Here is a 6,270-nt window from a genome sequence, read left to right on the forward strand (position 1 = left end):
AGAACCGGTCCTGGTAATGATTGTGCTTCATGAGAAGATTGCCTCTGTTGTGTCTGCCAAGAAGCAATGATCAGTCCTTCAGATCTGCGTTTTCGCCATTGATTCACATGTTGATTTACCATCCACTGACTGTGATTGACGGGTGGGCAATTAAATCCTGACTCAACTGCACACATTAGCACTCTGCTGGCTGGGAGTTCTGTAGTTATCTCTTTATTTAGCTGGGCAGGTCACTGAGGAAGGGACATGCACCTCCATTCCTCTGACTTCCCACGTCCCCACAAAGTCAGGGTGTATGCATCTTGGATTTCCTGTCATTCTCTGCCTTTTCACATGCTGACAAGGAGTGTTGGAGTGTTAGAGTGTTATAGGCAGAGGTGGCAAGGAACTAAGTACAAATACTTTGTTACTGTACATAAGTAGAGTTTTCAGGTACCTGTGCTTTACTTTTTATTTTTCTTAAAACTTTTTACTTTTATTCCCTATATTTTAAAACAAATGTCTGTACTTTCTACTCCTTACATTAAAAACAGGCTTTTTACTTTGGTTTAATGCATTTGAAGGGAATTCTTAACTACTTGGTGTATCTGTCAGTGGAGACACAACAGATGTAACAAGACATGTAACAAATTGAAAAATGATTTAGCAAGGCAAAAAAATTCGTAACAAGGTGCAGATGCAGCAAGATGAAAAAGACATAACATGACAAATAAGAAAATAATGTGATAACATGATGAGATGAAAAATGTCATAAAAGACATACCATGACAGAAAATGACATATAACTGGAAATAGAAAAAGAAATAAGACAGAAAACTACATAAAAGAAAAAAGATGAAAAGTGATGTAACCAGACAAAAAATGATGAAAAAGACGTAACTAGACTTAAAAGACATAACAAGATGAAAAACAATGTAAAAGACGTAATGAGATGAATAAGACGAGATGAAAAATGACGTAACAAAATGAAAAATTACATAACAGGATGAAAAAGAAATAAGATGAAAAACATATGAAAGACATAAGATGGAAAATGATGTATCCAGATGAAAACTTATGTAAAAGACATAACTAAATTTAAAAAATGACGTAATAAAACCAAAAAGAACTTTCGAGATGAAAAACATCGAAAAATGACACTAAAGACATTCAACCGTGGAAAAAAGGTGAGGTTCAGTAAGCTTTGCACAAAACCAGCTGGAAGAAATGTCCTTCAGAGGACAACTTTGAGTACATTTCAAAACCTGTATTTTTCAGTTCTACATGAGTAAAGAAACTTAATCAACTTTTACCAGAGTTGTTTTTTACACAAGTATCTGTACTTCTACTTGAGTAGAAAATGTGCCTACTTTTGCCACATCTGGTTATAGGTATTTGGAGAGATAGTAACTAGAGTTATTTAACCTCCACTATGTGACTGGTTGATTTTGACCTCTGAGGGACTAAATAGGTAGTATCTCTCATGTACTCAAAGACACCTACCTGACAGTCTGGGGTGGCATTCTCAGTATGAGGACGGAGGCTCCTTAACATAAATCAAATGTCACAAGTTTGGAACTTGTGGTATTTTCTCAGCCATTTTATGCCTCACCTGTGCAAGGAGGCATAAAATGACTGAGGTTGGACAGCACCGCTGACTATCTGAACACACAGGAACGTCTCAGGCCCCCAGGCTTCACTGGGAGGTGGTTGCTATCTTCAAGAGTGTCAACCATCACCTTTGTTCCCTGAGGGCTCAACATGTTCATGGTCTTCTCAATATACAGGCCAACTTGACATCCAAGTGAGGAGTGTCAGCCAGATAATGGTGGCAAATTGTGGACTGGTATTACTTCATCTGGCTCACAGTTGACGTGTCCATGACCTTGGAAAGGCACTATACCCCCTGTGCTGGTACGTGCAGGGGGGTGGGGGGGTGGGGTGGGGCGGAGGCTGCTGGAGCACCTGCCCCTTTGCCCCTTGATGTCCAAAGTGCCCTTTTGTCAAAGTGTTTTTTTGTTCGTTTTATGTAAGTGTGTGTGTGTGTGTGAGAAAGTCTGTCTGTGTGGCCCAAAATAATAAATAAAACAAAATAATAATAATTCAGATCTACCCTCAGTTGGTCACATGATCCACGTAGACGTGCCCTCACTGCCCTGACGTGCCCTGACGTGCCCTGTAGCTAAGCGCTGCTAAGCAACTGATCGCAGTTGACCCGTGTCCCGTACAGATCGCCCTATACGGTTCGGCACGCGTGTGATCCACGGACCACATGTGAGCATCATAGTTTTACTGTCACTGTTACTTTTGTATAAGTTATAATACCAGAAATCTCAGTGCAGAGTTGCAGTGAACAGAGGACAGATGCTGCTGTGTGCAGCTCATCTCTGTGAAGAGTGACAGATTTAAAAGTTAAATCCAGACCATAACTTTTTTCACTGATGTAACTCTGCTATCACCAAAGAAACAGATCATAAAACTGTGATGTTTATTGAAACTTTGGTGATATCAGCTGTCTTAACTTCTGCACAGCTCCTCTCTGCTCACCGGAGCAGCTCTGTCTCACCCCGTCTGAGACACAGTGTGTCTACTGATTGATTGATTGATCATGACTTCTAACCAATCAGATGTGCTGCTGTAGGCGGGACATTGAGCCAGACTACAGAGCGTAGTTGTGTATTATACTGTACAGTGTATAATGATCTAATATATGTATAGTATATACACAGTACAGCACTGTATAAGTTTGAAGTTTTTAATATTATTACCATTATCATTACTATTATTATTATTATTACATTACATAACTATGGTGATAATTACAGACAGACAAAGATTAGAGACAAGTGCATTTTTAAAATAATTTAACCCTAATCCCACCACTTTTTTCTTTTTTGCTGATCTGAAAAAAACGTGATACGATCCGTGAGCATCCTGTGTGTGTGTGTGTGTGTGTGTGTGTGTGTGTGTGTGTGTGTGTGTGTGTGTGTGTGTGTCACTCTGCACACACCTCTCATAAGTTATAGCCACTAGTTAACCACACACAGCGTGCTGAGGGGAAAAAGTATGTCAGGCTTCTTTTTGTTTCTATATGTTTCTTTTGTCACGGGCAAAGTGCATTAGAGAGATGTATCATTTTACTGTCAAATGAGTTGCAGTATTTTTCCTATGTTTCTAGAGGCAATGAGGCATAGACTGTTATTTCACTAAAACTACAACTACACATAATTTTGGATTATTACAGTATAAATACAACAACAATAACAATAATAATTAGAAGAATTTGAATTGTGACTTTCTCAACCTCTCATTTAAACATATCAGTACTTGTTTATAACATTTGTATATATACACACAAATTCAATACAATATGCATAAATATAAAATATATAACTATTATAACCTTGCTGTCTTGCGCAAACTGGATAGTCAAACTGAATAAAAGCACAAATACATTTAAATACATGATTTCTATATCATTTAATTACTTTTTACTTTATTATTATTATTATTTTAAAGATTATTTTTTGGGCTTTTTGCCTTTTAGATAGGTACAGCTGAAGGTATGACAGGAAAGGGGGTAGAGAGAGGGGGAATGACATGCAGCAAATGGGTCACAGGTGGGAATCGAACCAGCGAGCACTGCAGAGGACCAATACCCTCAGAACATGGGGTGACACTCTACCAGCTGAGCTATGGGAGCACCCCTATTTTTCACTTTATTATTAGCACTACAGATAATAAAGGGCAGATTATGAATCAGCACCATGGAGCAAATTGCAAATTCCCCTTTTAACTTTGAGCACCTGCCCCTCCAAAGGTCTCTGCACGGCCCTGCCCCTGTGGTTGTTACAGCCATGGAGTTCTACCAGTCCTACAAATCTAGGAAGCACTGCCTTTTAGGGTTCTCCACCCGTCTCCCGTTCTCTGGCTTGTACAGTGCTTACTGCTGCCTCAGGAAGGACGTCTTTATCCTTTTGTCTCTTAGGCTCAGAGATGTTCTGATCACCCTTTCCTCCCAGTATTGTGCTGGGCCTGGGTATTCAGTGCTAAGGTGAGAACATCACATCCTTACTTGCCTTTCTGTCCAGTCAACTTTAGTTACCTTCAAAGAGCTGGTGGTACAGCACCTCAGGATCTTCAAGAAGCTGATCCTACAGCACCTCTGGACCTTTGAGAAGCTAATCCTATAGAAACTGGTCCTTCAGAACCTCAGGACCCTGCTACATTACTGCCTGGACCCGCTGCAGTTCGTGTACCATGCCGACATCAGTGTGGATGATACCATTATCTACCTGCTTCACAGAGCCTACACACACCTGGAGAAGTCACAAAGCACTCTAAGGATCATGGTCTTTGAATTCCCCAGTGCTTTAGATGCCGCCTAGTCTCTCCAGCTGGTGCAATGCGGGTGGACCAGAACCTTGTGGCATGGCTACAAAATGTCAGGCCGCAAGGCACATCACTGGCACATCCCAGAGGACTGTACTGTCAGTGTTTTGGTTCAGCCTTTACACCTCTGACTTCAGCTTCAACTCTGGAACTTGTCACCTGCAGATGCTTTGGCCTCTATAGCTAACTTCAACATTCATGACAACTGCATGGGGGGGTGACTTTTTATATAACTGACCCACTTAAATTATATCAAGGCTTAAAATTAAGCATAATTAAGGGTGTGCTTGCTTTGAGTAACACATAGGCACTGTCACAGGTGGCTCACTAAGTTTTCATTTCATGCTACCTCGCCCATTTTTGGATTAACTGGGGGCCAAGTCAGGCACTGCTAAAACGACAGCAGCCAGACCCACCACACGGTGAGCTTCACAACACCTCGTCAGAGACCTACGGGTGACACCACTATTATGGAAATGCCGTCCATTTTTCAAATCTGCTCTTTTGACTTACTAAGCAAGTAACTTTGTTAAACAAATCTTGCAAGTTGATTTTCACGTTCAGCTGAACTGAATGGGCATGTTGGGTGCTTTGGAAAATAATCAGCAGTCATTTATATGTAGCCAACTTGAAGCAAATAGCCACGAAGATCAGAGGGTAGTTAACTCAAAAACAGCTTTGATTGATGTGACTCATTATTAACGAGTCGACACGAGTTCTCAACACTGTTCTGTTCTGTGCATGGGAGTTTAAATTTTGTTGCACTTTTGACCACACTTATCTGTCATAAAACAAAAGTCACAATTTGAACTAACAGGAGGTAACAAAGGCCTGACAATTTAGGGAAAGCCATTTTGAAGATCAGTGACTTCTTTCAGTGACTTAATCATTTACATCATTTACCACCAACAAGAGAATAACATATTTAATTTTGTTTTTTGTTTTTTTCAACCTGCCACATAGCAGAAAGGGGCCTCTTAGAAGAGCCTGCATGGCTTCAAGCTGGCTGCAGCATGCAAATTGTTAGAGCCCGCTCCATCAAGAGCAAACACTTCATAACTGGTCTGACAAGAAGTGTGTTTTCAGTGTTTGGGTTCCATGTTTAAGTTACTCCAGCTTTTTCCCTAAAGCTGTCAGTTAGCTCTGTATGTAAATAATGTATATGATAACAGTGGTGGGAGAAGTATTAAGATCACATATATTAACATATATTTTCTGAAGTAAGGTCCCATAGTGGTCAACCAGAAGGGGCCTTTCTATAGAGTCCCAACCTGGCTGGGAGCTACACACCACTGCCCAAAGATCAGCGGCCAGGAACTTTCCAAAGAAATAATAAATATAATAGATAAAAACAATGAGAAAATATGGGCAGAGGGTAGGGTCTCTGCAGATTTATTACCACCACACAATTCTAAGTGATAAGTGATGATTTAGAGCAGGAGTCGTCAATGTTTTTCTCCCGAGAGTGCACACTTCATGGGTAGTATTTTGTCAATATTTTGCAAATTAAGTGGGCCTTTTTTTTTTTACGAATGGGTCAATTTCAAGCAATAAACTAGGGGGACCCCTAGCAGTAACTCTGAGGACCCCCTGTTAAAGACACATGCTGGGGGGGGGGGGGGGTGAATATACAGCAGAATGGCCCTCATAGTATAATTCGATTATTATTACCAATTGATTAACATATAAACAGGATTAGTTTAGATAAGGTATATTTAAGTTGAACTGTTGGGTAGTTTAGTCTATTACAATTGATATTTTATAAAAAATATCAATCATGATCATGTTATGTCTGTAAAACCCAATGTAGGTATCTAATAAGCTAACTAATGAATGTAGTGGAGTAAAAAGTGTACATCAATATCCCTCAGCCCTCAGAATGCATTGAATTAGAAACAG

The sequence above is a fragment of the Lutjanus erythropterus genome, chromosome 4 (genome assembly GCF_056507025.1).
Source record: "Lutjanus erythropterus isolate fLutEry1 chromosome 4, fLutEry1.hap2, whole genome shotgun sequence".
Taxonomy (NCBI): Eukaryota; Metazoa; Chordata; class Actinopteri; order Lutjaniformes; family Lutjanidae; genus Lutjanus; species Lutjanus erythropterus.